Raw genomic sequence first — 21,647 nt, 5'->3', positions numbered from 1 at the left:
CAAAGACCTGGACATGCAGTGGAGAATACTAATATACCTCTAATACATTATACAAAACAAATAATTTATTTGTACTTAAGCACTTTTGAGATTATAAGTATGCAGTTTACAAATTCTGCATATATTAAATGTTTGCAAAAAAAAAAATAAAAACAGGAAATGTTCAGATTGCAAAATGCAAATTGTATTCTGAGAATCAAACAGTAAATTTCAGATGTTTTGAGATTTCCTTTGTATTTTGTCTTAGAACACAATAAATAGTTTTTCTTTCTTTATTTTTTTATTTAGCTTTTTCAATCTTGACCACATCAATAATGTCAAGCTTTTTTTCGATATACTCTACATAAGTCAGAATTATTAGCCCCCCTGAATTATTAGCCCCGCTTATTTTTTCCCAAGTTTTTGTTTAACAGAGGGAAGATTTTTTTTTTGGCCCATTTCTAAACAATATGATTTTAATAACTCATTTCTTATAACTGATATCTTTTTTTCTTTGCCATGATGACAGTAAATAATGTTTTACTATATATTTTTAAGACACTTCTATACAGCTTAAAGTGACATTTAAAGGCTTAACTAGGCTAATTAGATTAACTAGGCAGGTTAGGGGAATTAGGCAAGTTATTGTATAATGATGGTTTTTTCTGTAGACTATTGAAAAAATGTAGGTTAAAGGGGCTAGTAATTTTGACCTTAAAATGGTTTTTAAAAAAATAAAAACTGCTTTCATTCTGGCCAAAGTAAGACTTTCTCCAGAAGAAAATATTATCAGACATTCTGTGAAAATTCCCTTGCTCTGTTAAACATCATTTGGGAAATATTAAAAAAAAAGAAGAAAAAATCAAAGCAGGGCTAAAAATTCTGACTTCAACTGTATATAGTAAATGATTTGTCTTATTATTTATTATTATTTTTTTTTTTGCTTTTCGATCTTAAACATATCAGTAATGTAAATATTTTTTTATTTATTTGTAGTGAATGATTTGTCTTTATTTTATTATTAGCTGCTTTTTTTAAATTCTTGAACATATTAATAATGTTAAACTTTTTTACTTATTTGGAGTTTAAGATTTGTCTTTATTGATTTATTATTATTATTAATATTATTATTATTATTAATTGTTTTGCTTTTTGATCTTGAGCAAGTCATGTCAACCTTTTTGATTAAATATAGTGGATGGTTTGTCTTATTTATTAATTATTATAATTATTATTATTGTCATTATTTATTTATTTTTGTTGCTTTTTAATCTTAGGCATATCAGTAATGTCAAGCTTTTTTGATTATATATAATGCATGATTTGTCTTTTATTCATTATTATTATTATTTATTATTTATTTTTATTATTTGTTGCTTTTTGATTTTGAACAAATCAGTTATGTCAACCTTTTCTGATTATATATGGTGGATGGTTTGTCTTTGTTTTTTATTTATTTAATATTATTATTATTATTATTATTATTATTTTATTTTTATTATTTTTTTGCTTTTTGATCTTTAACATGTCAATAATGCCAGGTTTTTTTATTTATATTTAGTGAATGATTTGTCTTCATTTTATTATTATTTGCTTTTTCAATCTTGAACATATCAGTAATGTCAAACTTGTTTGCTTCTGTGTAGTGTAAATTTTGTCTTCATTTATTTTATTATTATTATTATTAGTAGTAGTAGTAGTAGTAATTTTTCTGCTTTTTGATCTTGAACAAATCAGTTATGTAAAACTTTTTTTAATATATATAGTTTGTCTATTTATTTTTAATTATTTTCAGATTATTACTATATATTTTTTATAATCATTTATTTTGCCTTATCTCAACATATCAGTAATCTCAAACTTGTTTGATTAGATATGATCTATAATTTGTTGAGTGTCTTGACTGTATGTTTCCAGTAGGTGGAGCTGTTTACTCATTCTCATTCTGACCATGGTAAGAGTACCTCCTAAAAACATACATTAGTATATCAGCTTTTCTTAACTATTTAATTGTAAGGCGGATGTGTAGATTATGCAAGACATTTTTTTTTTGTTCTTAGTAGCTTTAGTCTGTGTGTATTAGTCACATTGCAGGAAGAACTAAAAGCTATAAAGATGAAATGCATGTTATGGGACTGCTTCATAATCTGCTCTAAAAACCAATGTTATTTGCGTAAACACAACGGTTCAAGCCTGTCATGAACATGTGCTGCACCACGGCTCTGACAGAGAGCGTCTCGTTTGAAAGAATCCTCGCCAGATGTCTGACCCGTATTCTCTCAAACCCCTGCTGCCAAATGCTCTTAGTTAACAATGAAAATGACCTAAATTAGTGGAATACAACATCTTAAAGTGACAGATCCACCCCTAAAATTACCAATCTGTCTTCATTTACTAGCACTCATGTTGTTGCATATACTCAGATGCTCCAACAGGAACTTAAAAGCTGTTTAATTCAAATGTGTGTGATAAGCTGTGCAATTTGCTTGAGGAACATATTTAAAAAAAAGTTTATTTTTTCCACTTTCCTTTTTCCAGAGCTCACATTTACATCTGGCTGTTTAGAAGACGCTGTTATCTATAGACACTTTTAGATGGAGGCAAAAGATTTAACATTTGAGATTCAACAGTACTTTCAGCAGTAAATTAGGTTCCAGGAGATAAAAAAGACCAAAAAATGTCATTTGTAAATAATGGCAAGGCAAGTTTATTTATGTGGCACATTGGTAATTCAAAGTGCTTTACATAAACACGAATAAAAGATAAGAAAATAAAAACAACAAAGAATTAAAATGTTTAAAATCAAATAAAAATGTGTTAAACAGGTTTTAAAAGAATAAAAAAGAAAAGAAAGACAGAATAGTGCTATCTGTGGGATTTAGCACAGTGCTCATTCAGTAAAGGCACAGCTAAGCAGATGTGTTTTCAGTCATGATTTGAATGTGCTTAATGTTGGAGCACATCTGGTCATTTCTGGAAGCTGATTCCAGCAGTGGGGGGTGCAGTAGCTGAAAGCGGATTCACCCTGCTTTGACTGAACTCTTGGAATTTCTAATTTACTTGGTCGTAATGATCTGAGTGATCTGCTATAGGTTTGTATTCAGTGAGCATATCTGTAATCTATTGAGGTTCTAGGCCATTTAATGATTTATAGAAAAGTAATAATACTTTTAAATCTATTCTGAATGTAACTGAGAGCCAGTGTAAGACCTGAGGACAGATGTGACAGGTATCGTTTTTGACTGATACAAATTTTAATATACAATTGTATTCCAGTGTATCCCAATTCCAATATTTGTGAGTTTTTTTTTTTTGTTATTGTCATTAATCTAAATGTATTTTTATGATTTAATTGAGCAATTACACATGCGGTGCAATGATCATTATTGTCTATTTCTAATATTATTGTCTGACATTTTTATATTTTTTATTTTCCTTTTCGATCTTGAACATCTTTAATGTCAAACTTTTTTCATTATATAGTGGATGATTTGTCTTATTTATTAATTATTTCATTTGGTCTTAGAAAGTGTGTAACTGTTCTAATGTTAGATTTCGTTGCAGACACTGTTCAGCTAAGAGGCTCCTTTCATAACTAGGCCTGTCACAAAAATCAATCAAAAAAATCAATCAATCAATCGACTTATCGTGCAATACTTGGGGATGACCTCAATATTTTTTGCCATTTCAATATACATTTGCAAATTCACAAATAATGTTTACAATGACATTTACATTCTACCTCACTGGTGTCTGTTTATAATTGGACATTTACCTAATAGAACATTTAATAGTGTATATAATAGGACATTTACCTTTTTAACATCAAATTATAGGATCTAAATAACCTGAATAATAATAAGTATTTTAAAGTGTTTAGGGCTATTTCCATTATTATGATGTTATTTAATCATTATTTAATCAGTGGCATAAAATAATCTCAAAATGACAATATTATCGACAATATTATCGCAAAAATTTCTGTGACAATTGATCACACAACTAAAAATTTTATTTGTGGCAAGCCTTAATTTATTTATGAAGAAACCTTTAGTTAGCTATATCTGCTTTTTTTGATGGTGTAGTTAATATTTTGATGATTGTAAAAAAGTAGTTTGATAAATACTGGCAGCTGATGCTTTTCAGATTTTCAGGATTAATCATTGCTTTAGCACTAAGGGTGTGCAATATTGACCCAAATGACTGTATTTTTAGCTGGAAGTGCCAAGTATCTGTCTTAATTGGTGGTTTACTTAGTCATTCGATCAAATTATTTGCTCACAAATGCTGATTAATGTGGAAACGAAGTCACTTATCATTGACTTATTGACTCATCTGTCATCATTGACATGATTTGTTCAGAAACAGATAAATCAATACATTCTAAAGTCTGTCGTGTTGAGACACATAAATGTTTAACACATACTCAATGGAAATATGTGCTTCAGTCTACATTTTACGCTCCTCGCACCCCACCGATCTGCATATTTTGCATGTCTCTCTTATTTACCCCAGCTGATTTAGATAACCAGCTCGTTAGAGCTCCGTGCATGACGTGTTCTGACTGACATGTCCCTACGCAGTGTGCGTTCTTCCCTAGTCCCTTTTCTTTCTCTGTTCTGTACCATAGCATAATATACCTCCGTAAATAAACACAATATAAACTCGCACATCACACACTTAAATTCCATTTTAATGAAACATTTGTGCTCCCTTCAAACTTAAATCATGGTGGAATGTCCTGTAGAGTCTACTTTGCTGGGCTCTTGTTGTTAGATTTAAACAATCGTCTCTCCCGAAAAGAGAATAATAGAAAATGTGCAGAGCAAAGACCAGTATTGAGAAACACTGCCCTGAGTATTTCAGAATCTCAAATATTTAGACAGCGCCCTCTAGTGGACATGTCATCTGAAAAATGCAATGACACAGTATTTTACGTTTTGCAGAGAACATAGAGTCAATGGAAATTTGTGCATCAGTCTACATTTTCCGCTCCTCGCACCCCACCGATCTGCATATTTTGCACGTCTCTCTTATTTACCCCTGCTGATTTAGACCAGTAGTTCTCAACGTGGGGGTCGCGAGTCAATGACAAGGGGTTTCTTGGTGATGCCCAAAACTCAAATAAATTTTATTAAACTATCTGAATTACTATATTTTATTCATAAGCCACGGAAGATAGTTAATAGTAGCATTAAAAAATAACAACATACAAATAGGCCATCAGCCTTAAATTTTTATAATAAAATGTAACTAAATAAAAGAATGACTATAAAAAACATTATATGGTTAATAGACTTGCATTTTTGTGTTGTCAATATGCTCATGTTTATATATGCCTATAGTTGTGTGTGCAATGTTTGGATATTTACAGTATGACATTCACTGACATTGTTATTTTGGGGGTCGCGGGCTGAAAAGTTTGGGAACCCCTGATTTAGACAACCAACTTGTTAGAAGAGCTCCGTGCATGACATGTGTTCTGACTGACATGTCCCTATGCAGTGTGCATTCTTCCCTAGTCCCTTCTCCTTCTTTGCTCTCTAATATACTTTTGTAAATAATTCCAGAATAAATCACCTTATGCACTAAAAATTCACTTGAAAGAAACCTATACGCTCCCTTCAAACTTAAATCATGGTGAAATATCCTATGGAATCCACTTTGCAGGGCACCTGTTGTTGAATTAGAACAAATGTCTTTCCTGAAAGGAGAAAAACAGGAGATATGCAGCGCCATGGGACGCAAGGACTAGGATTGAGAAACACTACACTAAGTAACATAATTCAGATTTTAAAAAATTAAAAAGAAAAACAGCACCCTCTATATATTTATATATATATATAAATACACACACACTACCTGACAAGTCTTGTTGTCAATCCCAGCTGTAAGAGCAACAAAGAATAACTTGACCTCTAGTTGATCATTTGGAAAAGTGTCAGAAGGTAGATTTTTCAGACGAATTATCGGTTTAACAGCATCCCAATCTTCAGAGAAATTCAGAGAATTTTCAGACAAATCAGTCAAGTTTGGTGAAGGAAAAATCATGGTTTGTGGTTAAATTGAGTATAGGGGGCATGTGAGAGATCTGCAGAGTGGATGGCAACATCAACAGCCTGAGGTATCAAGACATTTGTGCTGACCATTACATTACAAACCACTGAAGAGGGCAAATTCTTTAGCAAGATAGTGCTCCTTCTCGTACTTCAGCCTCCACATCAAAGGTCCTGAAAGCCAAGAAAGTCAAGCTGCTTTAGGAATGGCCAGCCCAGTCACCAGACATAAACATTATTGAGTATGTCTGGGGTAAGATGGAGGAGGCATTGAAAATGAATCCAAATAATCTTGATGAACTCTGGAAGTCCTGCAAGAACGCTTTCTTTGCCATTCCAGATGTCTTTATTAAGTTATTTGAGTCATTGCAGAGATGTATGGATGCAGTCCTCCAAGCTCATAGGAGTCAAACACAAAATTCATTCTTTCTCCACTGCACCATGACTTTATATTCTATACTTTACATTATTTCTGTTAAGTGACAAGACTTTTGTCTAAGCAAAGTCAGACCTTACTGTCCTAATTATATAATTAAAAATCAAGGCTTGATCATATTTTATTTTGTTAAAACAAGCGTAATCTAGAGCCCTTTGCCTTTTTATATAAGCCACTTCTGAAACCAAATGATCAACTAGAAGTCAAGTTATTATTTGTTGTTCCTAAAACTCGAACAGGCGACAAGACTTTTGTCAGGTAGTGTATAAAACACAGAACAAGAAAGAACAAACATTGGTTATACAAACAAATATACAGGGCAGCTAAAAATTTAGAATGGCTTTATCCTAACTGTATATCGTATCGTCTTTGAAAAAAAAAAACATACTGGAATATTTTAGTTTTTTTTATGTCTTAAATTAGTCTCACTCCAACAAGCAGTCAATTCTTTCAGACTATCAAGACATGTTTGTTACAATATATAATAGACACTAAATATCACACACTATTATGCAACCCTAAGGTGAACATTGTCTCAGTGTTAAGTGAATGTGTGTTACACTGCACCCACTACAGACGTTGATTAGCAGGTACACACTTCGGCATCTGCTCATGAAACAGGTGCTCTCATCAGCCATGCGTGTAACATCAAAAGCTCTCCTGACGAAAACGGTGAAGTGTTACCGCAGTTTAACAAATTGCAGTGGTGTGTATTATGCAATGGTCTTTCCTTCCTCCCGATAGTAAAGTCTGTTCTGTCGGTGGAGTTGCCCTGCTCTCTCGCATGTGTTTTTCTTCTCTCCTCCTTCACCGCAGACAAGAAGTGACAGTATCCCTCCTTCCTACACGCCCTTTCGGCTGACCTTTCCTGTCTGCTTTTCTCGGGTTCAGGCGAGAGTGATGAAGCCTCTCAGTGCTCAGGCCAGTATGACTAAGACAGAACAAGATTACCTGTGACATGGGCGGGAGAACAGAGGCGCTGAAGTGTTTGTTCAGTGACACGGGTTTGCTGCAGTGCATTGTGGGGCCGGAGTCAGTGCATGTTTCAATGAACTGCCTCATTCGTCTCGATATGACTCTCTTTCTTTTTGCTGTAATGGATGGGAACTAGGGCTGCACAAGTTATCGTTTCAGCATTGATATCGCAATGTGATCGTTTGCATATTCGCGCATATGCAATGTTGAAATTGTAGCATTTGTAACTTTAGTAACAATTATTTTTATCGAATTATTTTTACAGTGAAAACTTCCCAGTGTTATTTTTTTACATTTGAATATTTAATAAGAGTTCCTCAATACTGTTTAACTCTGTGGAAAAATATAAAATATTGTGTATTTTATTCATATCTTTTTATTTACTGTATTTTTTTGTACTTGTAGGTTGTTTATTATACATTAAGCAATCTAAGGGTGCTTACACACCTACACTTTTGTTTCGGAACGTATCTCGTTTGCCCAAGTAGCGCGGTTCAACAGGACAATCGCGCTCTGTTCCGCGCCAAAGTAATTGCTCCGAGATCGATTGAATGAGGTGGTCTCGGCTCAATTAAAACGAACCCTGGAGCGGTTCGATTGCAGTGAGAAAGCGATCCGATCCGAGCGCGGTTATATCACAGTGTTTTATGGACATGTAATAGGCTTACGGTGATATGAAGAGAGAATTATAAGTATGGCGGGAAGTTTCGTGAGTCTCCGGATGCCCGCAAACGAGGGATGATCTCCCAGTAATCTCGCGTCTCCCTCCCGGTCCTCAAATAGGCATCGTCGCGCACCCTTCTCACCCCTCCCCACCGCATCTCTCCTCAGACACGTCACGCGTGCGCACCCTGTCAATCACCACTAAATTACCCCCTCTCCTGACAGCTGAGCGGGACGCTGCAAAATAAACCCTGACACTCTGAACAATGTGAGGAGAGTTTACTCACACGTGACTTGTTTTAGCTCTTTTGGTCGGATTAGAAACATTGCAGTGTGAAAGCAAACCGCTCCAAGAGCAAAGAGCAACAATGTAACAATTGTAATCTCTGTTTCGGAACAACTGAATCGATTCACAGGTGTGAAAGCACCCTGAAATTCCAAAATATTTTCAAATAGAGATATTCAAGTCATTTATACAGTGGGTACGGAAAGTATTCAGACCCCCTTACATTTTTCACTCTTTGTTAAATTGCAGCTGTTTGCTAAAATCATTTAAGTTCTTCTTTTTTATTTTTTCAAAAAAACAGAATTATTGGCGTTTTTGCAGATTTATTAAAAAAGAAAAACTGAAATATCATATGTGATCTGAGTATTCAGACCATTTGCTCAGTATTTAGAAGCCCCCTTTTGATCTAATACAGCCATGAGTCTTTTAGGAAAGATGTAACACGTTTTTCACACCTGGATTTAGGGATCCTCTGCCATTCCTCCTTGCAGATCCTCTCCAGTTCTGTTAAGTTGGATTGTAAACATTGGTGGACAGCCATTTTTAGGGCTCTCCAGGGATACTCAATTGGGGAAAAGCTCTAGGAAGGGTTCTGGTCATCCCACACATCTTCCATTTAAGGATTATGAAGGCCACTGTGCTGTTAGGATCTTTAAGTGCAGTAGAATTTTTTGTAACCTTGGCCAGATCTGTGCCTTGCTACAATTCTGTCTCTGAGCTCTTCAGGTCATTCTTTTGACCTCTTGATACTCATTTGCTCTGACATGCATTGTGAGCTGAAGGGTCTTATACTGTACAGACGTGTGTGTGGTATGGCTGGGCGATGTCGACCAATTTGGCATCGTACAATGTCTGATGTCAAACATTGCGATTTACGATGGCATCATTGTCATAGGCGGAGGTGAATTAATTATTTATGAATAATTAATTAATTCGTAACTAATTAATTATTTGTAGCCTACCGTTTCAACTACCTGACCGACATGGTCTTTGTTTTACCCATAAACAAATCATAAAAAAAATAAAGATAAGTTGCACGCAAATTAGCACCCGTTAATTACTTTTTCCATGGGAGGTTGGTCGGTAAAAAAGGTGCACAACCAGCAGTATCTGAGGTTTTCACTAAAATGACTCAGTACAAGTGTGAAAGTGAAAGATTAAAGCAGTGTACTGATGCTGTGACACGTTAACTGATAGATTCAAAAGACAGAAGAGTCGTTAGATAGAGACAAGATCAATTAAATATCACCTTTAACAACTGTAGTGAGACGGGACCTAGCGGTACATCCTTGATAAACTGTCCGATGTGCACTGCTCTCTGGAGCTCAGAGTGTGTGTGTGTGGCTGTGTCTGTGTGTGGCTGTGTCTGTGTGTGATCATGTGATGTGCGTTTTCAGAGGACGGAGGGCTGTTCAGAAATGCTAGGTAAAACATGGTGTGGATGTGGATCATTTTCATTATAAAATGCCATTCTAACACTAAGACGTATTAGTGTAAACGGGGCCTAAGTGTGTATTTTTCGCGAGTGGGTTTGCGACGGGGGCGGGGCCGAGGATTGGCGATGCCGGCTCAGGATCGTGTTGTCTATTGGTCATCGGCGATGAACGATAGCATCGTCTATCGGCCCAACCCTAGTGTGTGGCTTTGTAGCGCAGTGGTTTGAGCCTTTGCTGAGTCAGTTGGCATATCTGTGTGGAGTTTGCATGTTTTCCCCGTGTTGGCGTAGGTTTCCTCCAGGTGCTCTGGTTTCCCATACAAGTCCAAACACATGTGGTATAGGTGAATTGAATTAACTAAATTGGCTGTAGTGTATGAGTGTGTATGGATATATCCCAGTGATAGGTTGTGGCTGGAATGGCATCCGCTGCGTAAAACAAATGCTGGATAAGTTAGTGGTTCATTCCGCTGTGGCGACCCCAGATTAATAAAGGGACTAAGTCGGAAAGGAAATGAATGAATGAGCTGGACTCAAATGAAGGTGTAGGACCATTTCAAGGATGATCAGAAGAAATGGACAGCACCTGACTTAAATATAGGAGTGTCACAGCAAAAGCCTCGATCACAATGCACTTTTCTCCCATAGACTTCCATTCATACAAATGTGAATGCAGTAGACCAGAAACGCAAGCCTGTGCGACAAGTTTTACAGTATGCTGAGTTGCAAAGTTCAAGCTTGGTGAACTCTGACCTACAAAATCGCATCACAAGACTGTGGCTGTGTCCGGAACCGCCTACTACTCAGTAGGTACTGCATTTGAATTTAAACACACTACTCAGCCATTGGAAAGGTACTTTCTATACACTATGAATGTGAAAAGTAAGAATGGAATTCGGACGTACTACATCAGCCATTTTGTCATGGTCACGCAACCTACCTGCGTCAGTTGCGTCCCTTCACTTCCATTGATGAAAACTCTGTGGCGTGGCATCATGGGATAGCGCAGCGTGCACGGGATGCAATCTCGCCGGAAGTAGTAAGTCATCCGGGTATTTCTTGCATACTGATTTTCCAATTCTATGAATTCGGTCATACTATTCGTCTCGCATACTGATTTTAGCGTACTATATAGTATGGAAGTATGCGTTTTCGGACGTAGCCTGTGTGAGACCAATCGAAAAAAATGACCTCTTTTGACCTCATGATCTCTTTGTACAGACATTTAAAATATAGATCAATCACTCGCTTAAAAAATAAATGTTTTCAATTGTTTTTTCCCACCCCTTTTCGCAGCACCTTATGATAGAGTTATGATAGAGTAAAGCTCAAACTCTAGTGTGACTGTGGCAAAAGGTGACTACTTAGTCCTGAATACTCAGATCACTTATTACATTTCAATTTTTTAACAAATCTGCATAAATGTCAACAATTCTGTGTTTTTCTGTCAATACGGGCTGCTGTGTGTACATTTAATGAGGAAAAAATTAACTGCAAAAAAACTAAGTGAAAAATTTAAGGCGGTCTGAATACTTTTCTTACCCACTGTATGTCACAGACCAGCAAAACATTGAAATGCTAGATTTTTCCGAAATCGTGCAGCCCTAGTGGGAACATCTGTGAATAAAAAAAGAGAAGCTCACACTATCATCAGCCATTATTTCATTACTCTGAATGTTGAAGTGTGCAGAGAGCCGAAGTAGGTTTAATGACGACAGCAGCATCATGTCAACATGCTGTGTGGATGTGACATTTAGCTCTCACAGGGCTCGATCATCCTGATGCATTGCACACATGATTGTGTGAAATGTAGAGAGTGAATTATGGGGTTTTGTATTGATGGCGGGTTTTATTTTCAGTTCTACACGACTGGAATAATTCCAGCAGCTTGTTGTTTCACAGTAGAAATGTTTTCGACACTGCTTTTGGAGACAAGCTGTTGGATTTGTAGAGATTCCTGTTGGTAAATGATGAAACACTATACTGGAGTCGAGGCAGGATGTTTGACTTCACGACTACACTAGTCAAAAGTTTGGAAGCGCTGATGTTATTTAATGTTTTGAAAGAGTATTTTCCCCTCATAATAAAAAAAAGATGATATTCAAAAGTGTTACATGCACTACATACATTTATTTTACACAAAATGTAATTTATATCTGGCATGTAAAGCTGAAATTTCAGCCTTATTATCTTACTATTATAATGATTTTTACTGTTTATTATTAATCATAAAACAATATTTATATTAACTATTCTGGGGTGCATTTCCCAAAACCATTGTTAGCCAAATAAGGTTGCAAATTCCATTGTTACAAACAAAGTTTGTTGTTTTCCCGTTTCCCAAATCCGTCGCTCCAACGAACATTTGCAAACTGCGTCGCAAACTTGAGTACTCGCAACTACAGCTCTGGAGCTGTCGAGCTGTCGTTAAAAACATAGTTCCGGGCTGTGTTCTATTCCCACTTATCCCACCTATGCCCTATTCATTTAGAACATTCTAACATTCACAGTTGGAATTATTAAAAATAAAAAAGCATTAAGGTCATTTCTCTAGTTGTAATTTGCTTCCAAACTATTTTTACAGTTCAGTTTTAGCGATCTTCATGTTTACAATTGTGTTCCATTCGCAGTGCACTTTGAAAACATTGATGTCATTTTGAACACAGCCTCATGGCGAAAGCTATAGGTGACCCATGATTTAAAAGTGGAATTTATGTTACGTATCCAAAGCTTGTGAAAACAAAAAAACATACATTATTTTTTTTAATTTATAGCGGGTTATTAATTAAGTATCTGTTCTGAATATGACATGGGCCTGCTTTTTAGAACATTTCTGCAGTGGTTTACATGTCTCAAATTGTAAAAGTAGACTTTTCAAAAAATAAATAAACAACATCCTACTTAATAATAATAATTATTATTATTATCATCATCATCATCATCATCATCAATTTTATTAATAATATTCTTAATAATATTAATAATAATATTAATATTCTTAATAATATTAATTATGATTATGATAATTAATATTATTAATAATATTATTAAAGTATGTTTTTTTCATTTCTATATATAATAAATATTACATTTCATTTCTTAATAAATAGCCTCATTATTTATTTATTTATATGATTTATGATAGAATACATCAGCTTTTGTAAGTGATATAGAATATTATAATGTTCAACTTCTCAATAATATTAGTAAAGCAAACATTGGCCCTCTAGGTGCCATTTAAATACATTTCAATTAATATAGAAAGCGAGTGCATGTTTTTACTAAATCTAATATTGGATTTTAGTTTAAATGTGTGTGCGTGTAAAACTATATAATTTGCACAAAGAAGTTATGGGTTTTTTTTTAAAGAAGTTGTTACTCCACCCTGTTTAGAGCATCATTATGGGCGTTTTGCGTAATAACTAACATTAGTTAACACTTTAACTAACATTAACTAATACAACCTTATTGTAAAGTGTTATCAAGTTTTTTTCTGTATGTGCTGTATGTGTGTGAAGCACACGTCATAAATGCAGTGTTTGTTTTTTTTGTTTTTTTTTTGAGAAGTTGAGTGATTGAGTGACTGGTAGAAGTGATGCCTAAAATGACAGAGAGATGAAAGTGTGTGTTTTCTGCAGGTGGTTTGTCAAGCCTACTCACGTATGAGTGGCACACTCAGAAGTACTTTTCAGAATTACTTACCTCAAATTACATTTGCTGCTTGTTCAAACCACATATTTATAATGAGTTGAATCATTACAATTCTTTTTTTTGGGGGACAACTTAATTGTTTTATGTTCAATTGATTAAGTTAGCTTAATTGATTTGTGTTGGGACAACATGAAGTAATTGTGTGGAACTCAGCATTTTTTTATTGTTGCATAGCAAGAATTCTGATGATTTGTGTAACGTTGCTGTTTATTTAGGAAAAAAGCAATCATATGAGCAACATGTAAAGCAATCAACCACAGCTTTTGTTCATATGTGCTTGGAGGTGGACAAATCAGGTCAGTGGTTCACTGGTTACTCTTATAGTTGAGCCTTACAGATGGAAAAACACTTGTCAACAAGTCTCTGAGTTTCTGCCTTTTACAGCATGACTCCTCCAGCCAACGCAATGCTTTCCAAACAAATTCACCACCTTAGATAATAATTCTTTTGATTGTAGTTCAAGGTCTGCTGTGAGCAATGTTCCAGTTATTATGCAGAATTCATAATCCACCTCCGTCTTTTTCAGGCTATAGATATTTATCCTGCTTTATTTATTAAATATCAGTCAGTTTCTCTGCTGAAAGGAGGCATTTAGCTTCTATACATCTCTCTAGGTAATGCACCTGATCAGTGTCTGGTAGACCCAATGACCCTTTCCCGACCTGTTCAACCATTCAGTCAAATCTCAGACTAGCTGGTTGAAAACTTGAGATCTCCGAGACCTCATTCCTTGCATGGACAATGCTCTCATTCGAAGTTGCCTAACCTCTTGTGTTGAGATTGATCTTATATATTTCAGGGTCAACATCCAGCTCGCATCTAAAAAGAGGCCATCGAGAGAACGCTTACAAAGCCAAAGGGTTAAACGAACGGAGCTTTTTTTTGTTGCCGGTCGCCCGGAGGGAAAGCCACAGATTTTCCCTCCATTTTCCTCAGCGCCGCACAGCTAACAAAAGAGCTATTGGAGATCGGGTTTGTTGTCATTTGAAAGCAATGACCTTGCCTCAGCCTCTTATAACAGGTCGTACTGTTTTGGCACAGAAGCACTCATCTGGATGCCTCGTCTCAGCGGGGCGACCCGCAGAAATGCCTCCATAATAATGGAAGCAGTGATTGTTCACAAACAATCAACTGGAAGGCAATCCGGCTGATAAGAGAGACGGCTTTAGCAAGGAGATGGGTTATGAACATGGCAATGAGAGGTGCTAGATCTGAAATAGGAAAGGCAGAGGCTCTATAACCTGTAATCCTAGAGACAGCTAAAGCCCTCGGCAGTCAATGAGAGTGCCAATCACTGATGGATCACCTTTCTGACCTGCCAGTCATGCCATAAATGGGTGCAGCGGTATTTCTCGGTATGGTTTGTGTAAAGTTAAATGCGGGCTGCGTGTCACCTGGCGGTTTAGATTTGTGGTTGAAACTACAAAGGTCATGGGGATCAATTTTGGTTAAGGCAGAGCTAAAAACTGCTGTTTTATCTACCTAGCCTTTGAAAGAGCCAGTCTGACAGCGTTTAACCCAGGATACTGAGGGGCAGGAAGGGAAATGTTATAGCTCTGCGGTTAAGGATCTGTGCTCCATACCCTGTGGTTACGTCCTTTTTAGCTTTTAGATGCACTACAAATAATCATTATCCATCACTTTGAGTGACTGGCTTGTTAATTTTCTTGTCATGTTCTATTTTTATCTGTCAGCAATGCCTGGTAATTTTTAATGTGACACTGAAGAATGTTTGAAGCGACAGCACTTATGCTTTTCTTTTTATTTTGTCATATTTTTATTGTTGTTCACCTGGTTTAAGTGCACTATACTGTGCATCAGGCAGTCTGTAAATATACACTGCCTGACAAAAGTCTTGTCGCCCATCCAAGTTTTAGGAACAACAAATAATAACTGGACTTCTAGTTGATCATTTGGTATCAGAAGTGGCTTATATGAAATAATATATTGTCATGCCTTGATTTGTGATGATTTAATTAGGACAGGTCTGACTTACTTACTTACTTTACTTAGACAAAAGTCTTGTCACTTAACAGGAATATTGTACAGTATAGAATATAAAGTGTATGTATGTGAATGTGAGTGTATGGGTGTTTACCAGTACTGGGTTGCACCTGGAAGAGCATCTGTTGGTTAAAAAATATGCCTGAGTAGTTGGTGGTTTATTCCAGCTGTGGTGACCCCTGATAAATAAGGGACTAAGATGAAGGAAAATGAATGAATGAATGAATGAATCCTATTTGATGTGTTTCTAATAGTAAAATGTCAGTTTAATACATTTGCATGTGTTATAAAGCACAGTATAAACTCATAAAAGAAAGAACACTTAACAAAATTAGATAACATTTTAGATACCTCCCAGTTCATTCATTTGGCAAAACCTATTTACCTTGCTGGCAAACTTTCCAGTTTTCAGTTACTTTGCTAGCCAACCTAAAGTGACTGAACAGCAGCCTCCAAAATTCTGTTGATCAGATGAAGGCCAAAGTAACACTTTCAGCCAAAGCAAGATTTGCTCACTTCAGATCTCAGATTTCTGAAATACTGCATCTTTGCAATGTCACTAACTCACTCAAAAATCCCCACAAAAAGCTTGTCATCCACAAAAAACAAATGCAAGAGAGAGTTTGCAGTAATACTGAAAAATTTGACACTCTGGCAACCCTTCATCTCACATTTTAAAAATTAAAATAATACTACCTAATAATAATAAACTATAGCTGACATATTTTCCCTTTCTTCTTTTCATTGTATATATATTTTTAATAAATTTGTTCATTTTCACTGCAGTACCTTTTCCATATCTGTACGTATATACATTTGAAGTCTCTTTTTTTTATTTCTTTTTAAAATATTTTACAAATTATGTGTAACAGAGCAAGGAAATTTTCACAGCATGCCTGATATAATTTTTTCGTCTGGAGAAAGGCTTATTTGTTTTATTTTGTCTACAATAAAAGCAGTTCTTAATTTTTTAAACACCATTTTGGGGACAAAATTATTAGCCTCTTTAAGCTATATTTTTTCTCGATAGTCTACAGAACAAACCATCGTTATACAATACCTTGCCTAATTCCCCTAACCTGCCAGTTAACCCAGTTAACCCAATTAACCCAGTTAAGCCTTTAAATGTCACTTTAAGCTGTATTGAAGTGTCTTGAAAAATATCTAGTCAAATATTATTTATGTCATCATGGCAAAGATAAAATAAATCAGTTATTAGAAATGAGTTATTAAAACTATTATGTTTAGAAATGTGTTGAAAAAATCTGCTCTCCGTTAAACAGAAATTGGGGAAAAAATAAACAAGCGGGCTAATAATTTAGGGGGGCTAAAAATTTTGACTTCAATTGTATATTTCTGTATTGCTGCACGGCCAAATGTGTGTTACTTTTATTCATTCTTTCATTTTCTTTTCAGCTTAGTCCCTTTACTAATCAGGGGTCGCCACAGCGGAACAAACCGCCAAATTATCCAGCATACGTTTTACACAGCAAATGCCCTTCCCATACACACTCACATTCAAACACATACACTACGGCTAATTTAGTTTATTCAATTCACCTATAGCACGTCTTTGGACTTGTGAGGAAAACCGGAGCACCTAGAGGAAACCCACGCTAAGACAGGGAGAACATGCAAACTCCACACAGAAATGCTAACTGACCCAGCCGGGGCTCGAACCAGCAACCTTTTATTTCATTTTATTTCTCTTATTATTATTATTATTATTATTATTATTACATTTGTTATTTGTGTTTTGCCCTAAATATTGTTTTTGATGCAAGAATATACAATTGTGTTTATGAACTAATTTAGTTTTCTGCTGGTCAGAACAGTTGATTTCTTGTGGCTTGTAGATGTTCTTTGTATTTAATATTGTAGCTCTCTAACTAATATGCATCAATAAAACGGGGTTCAGGTGAAACAAATACAAGATAATGTGGAGATTCTCGTTGGGCAATTTTTTTTTAGCACTGCAGCTGGAATTACTAATCAGTTCACTGCTGAAATAGATAAGGATCTGTATCCTGACAAACAGGGTCTCGAGTGGACACCACAACTTAAGTTTCATCAAATTTTAGTTGATTAAGACCACATAATTTTTTCCAAAAAGGTTTTATAAATTGTTTCTTTGATTTTTGATCTCCACTCTATATTGCTTTTGTATTGTATTTGTAACCATGCTGTATAAGATCTTACCTTACCTGTGTCTAGGGGTGGAACAGAATAATTAAATTAGCCTAATTTCCCTTTTACGATTATATTTATAAGCTACCTGAATGCTAAATTGATTGTTGAGGCCAATAGACTGTGGTGAGTGTATGAATCTGTAAATCACGATTGGAAACTTGAGTCAGGGCTCTCCCTTGGCGAACCATCAGGCGCCTTCAATATTTCATTTTAAAAACACTTTTCCAGACAGGTAATTAAGTGTTTCGCTCAGCTCCTGGAACAGATATGGCACCCTAAATGATTCTAGTTGAGTTTAGACTGGAATTTAATTGATTTAAATGCACTGGTCTTTGACGCTGCCAGAATATAGAGTTTATGTTCTCTGGCTCTTAGTTTTTTGGGGTTAAAATGAGGAAATTAAGGATGCATTCTTCAAGAAGAAAAAAAGATGATGTGACACTCGGTGGTTGTCAAATGTTAGTAAAACTTATTCATAATGTGCTATACTATACCTGTGGCTACTGTGTGCGTGGTAACCTCTGTGAGCTTCTGGGAATCTGACATCTACAATAAAAAACAAAAATGATCGTATGTTTTCCTCGTGATTTTTATAGTTGTTGTTTTTTTCAAAACAAACATGTATTCCAATTTTGGTTTTTGCAACACATTTTAAAAAAAAATGTAACAGTAAAACATTTACAACTTTGTAATGTTGCCATTCCTTTTTCACAGCACTTAAAAGACGTTTAGAGACTGAAGACAACAAGTGATAAAATGTTTCAATTATAAGCGCAATTATGTCCCATTCTTCCTGCAAACGTGTCTTAAGGTGGGCAATAATACTGAATCTTCATTGATGCATTTTGCACTTTAAAATGTGCTGTTCATTCTCTACTGGAGGACAGGTCAGGACTGCAGGCAGACCAGTCAATTACCAGTATCCTCTTTCTCCATAGCCAGGACTTCTTAGTGTATGCATGGGTGTCCTTAGAAAAGATTTCTTCTTGAAGGCAGCGTACTGTGCTCCAAAATCTCTATGTAATTTTCAGCATTAACGATGCCATCACAAAAGTGCAAGTCACTTTTGCCAAGGACACTTGACCATGACAGACCCTGGCTTTTTGACTTGTTGTTGGTAATTGTCTGTATAATCCTTGATGGCACTTCTGGACACTGTTTACATAGGGCTTCCTTTTGGCACAGTAAAGTTTTTACTGGCATTTGTGGATGTTAATCTGTATTGTAGTACTTGACAAGCATTTGCCAAAGTAGTTCTTAGCCCATGTGGTGATATCGCTTCTAGATGAAGGATGATTCTTGATGCAGCGCCACTTAAGGGATCGTAGATCACGGTTGTTCAGCTTAGGCTTGCACCTTTAGCTCTTTATGGTCTGAAATTTCTCCAGATTCCTTGAATCTATTAATGATGTTCTGCACTGTTGAAGGTGAACTATCCAAATGTCTTCATATTTTCTTTGAGGAACATTGTTTTTAAACATTTCAATAATTTTCTCAAATTTTTGTTGGCGAACTGGCGATCCTCAGCCCAGCTTTGCTCCAATATGACTAGACCTTTCTTGGATGCTTCTTTTTTACCAAATCTTAATTACAATCACCTGTTGACATCACCTGTTTCAAATCCGTCATTACATAACCAATTTACCTGGTTACTAGCCCTAAACTGGTCCCGTTCCAACGTTTTTAGCAATGTGTTGCAGGTCTGAATGACAGGAGAGGATGTATATTTACAAATGAAATGAAGTTCATCTAACGTAAAATAACACCGAATAGCCTCCACTGTATAAATGATCCAAAAAAAGTATCTTTAAATTTAAATTTGTATGAATTTAAAAAAAATTTTTTTTTTGCATATTATGCTTAAAATCTGCAGCGGCGACTCAAATCTCATATGTTTTAATTCCAGCTCAACAATATGACTATATCAATGCTGAAAAAATATACAGGTACTGTGCAGCTTCACACAAAGCAATGCATTTAACAAAGACGAAGGCTGAGAGGTGCATATTTTCAATGAGCCCGTTTTGGTTAAATGGCAAAAGGAAGCCAAATGAGTTTAAGAAACGAATGTTCTTTGAATGCAAATGCAACTGCGAACGCAATGAAATTCATACATTTTAAGTGTGGCTTAAAAGTCCAAGTACTTTTTGGGACGACTGTAAATTTCATTACACTTCAGTGGTGTATATTCAGATGGTAGTGCGTATTCTGCAAGCCCGTGTGTCTTTTTCCAGCTAAATGTCTATCTTTCCCATTACTATGAAACAAAGTATTCACTATTAGGCAGAAAAAGCCATAAAGCACAGTTATGTGGAGAGGAAATACGTTGATGTTATCTTCCCTAAAAACAATAAGACAGCAGCAGATTTGGAATGCATGCAGAGAGGGAGGGGCGGGCTTTAAAACTGTTTTTGTGACTTGTTGATAAGGGAGCGCCTGTCACTCTGTGTGACGGACAGCTCTGAGATGTAACTGTAAATCTGTGTGTGTGTGTGTGTGTGTGTGTGTGTGTGTGTGTTTATTGGAGAGGAAACTGCTTTGAATGACTTGTTTTATCTGCAGGCTTATATCCTGCTCATTTTCACTATGGAGTCTCCTCGGCTCTATCACTCCATCTCCCTCTCTCTCTCTCTCTCTCTCTCTCTCTCTTTCTCTTTCTCTCTCTCTCTCTCTCTCTCTCTCTCTCTCTTTAAATAGCTTTGTCTGGGATGAATGAAAGAGCATCTATCTCTCTTTCTCTCTCTCTTTTTCGCCTTTTCTCCTGGGCTTCTGGGCTGATTAGCTTATGAACTGTGAGTGACATTTGAGTGTTTGATATTGAGGCTTTTGTGCACTTTTGTGTTTGTGGGTGTTAATGCTTTCTCGCTCCACTGATTTGCATTGGCGAACCGAGAACGTCTCCATTCTCATGCATGAAGAGATCTTATCGAGATATAAATGTCTCTGATAGCTATGGTGAATTTGATAATGAAATGAATTAATAAACAATTTGACATGTAAATGCTCTTTGTGTAATGGCAGCGGAGGAGACGATGCACGCGCGCACACACAAAACAGAGTGACATCTGTGCACTTTGAGCGCCAGCTATTTCTGGAGGGTTGGATCGGGCCCGGTTGCTGCCAATGATGAGGTATTGATTGGTTGAGAAATGTCAGTGTTGAATAACAGCCTGGAGCTGTGAGGGAATCGGAGAGAATGTGTTGCCATGCTCTCGTCCGCCACTGGGGGAGGCTGTGAGCATTTTATTGGACCGCAGAGCGTATGGCCCACATTACTGAAGGGCCACGACAAGCTGCTCTCAGAGGAACAGATGCTTTTCACAGAGCCTGTTGTCCTCGAGGCCTGGGCTGATGTGACCGCCGATTGGTTTGTGATTTCTTCCTTCTTTGCTTCCAAACGTTCATTTACCGGCAGAGGAGAAAACAGGACAGTCGTGCATTGGTCACACAATGTCGGTAGGACTGAAATGGAGCAAATGAGACGGAATTACTTTTTTTTTCTTGCGCTTTTGACTCCAGCTTATCAGCAGCGCCTGAATTTTAGGGGAAAATGAGGCCACTTTTGTCTTTCGGTTTAATAATTGGGTGAATCCTTAGCAGTAGTAGTACAGTAGCTGGCACCCTTTGACTTACATAGTATTTTTTTCCCTGTGTTACAACCGGCTCAAAATTATAACATAACCTCCTAGGGCTTACGTGGACAGCACATTTAAACTCTTAAGTGGCTATTTAAAATACTTTGAATGTTTTATATTTTGTTACAGACATACAGGGTCATCCTGCAACTGTTTTGCAGCATATTAAATGTCCTAAACACTATTTTTAACTGTCCAAAATGGGCAAAAATGTTTTTGTTTTTACTCTCTGATAGTCAAAACATGTTCAAAATATTTTTTTATATTACATATGCAT

General features: G+C 36.1%; 1 long non-coding RNA gene across 17 annotated transcripts in view; it reads left to right on the top strand.

The window, feature by feature from the left end:
• LOC103911773 (uncharacterized) overlaps positions 1-21,647 on the top strand; it is a 339,222-nt gene that overhangs the window by 212,776 nt on the left and 104,799 nt on the right. The window lies entirely within an intron of this gene.

The sequence above is a fragment of the Danio rerio genome, chromosome 10 (assembly GCF_052040795.2).
Source record: "Danio rerio strain M-AB ecotype USA chromosome 10, GRCz13ab, whole genome shotgun sequence".
NCBI lineage: Eukaryota > Metazoa > Chordata > Actinopteri > Cypriniformes > Danionidae > Danio > Danio rerio.
Note: the sequence above shows the minus strand (reverse complement) of the source record. Positions and strands in the feature narration are given on the sequence as shown.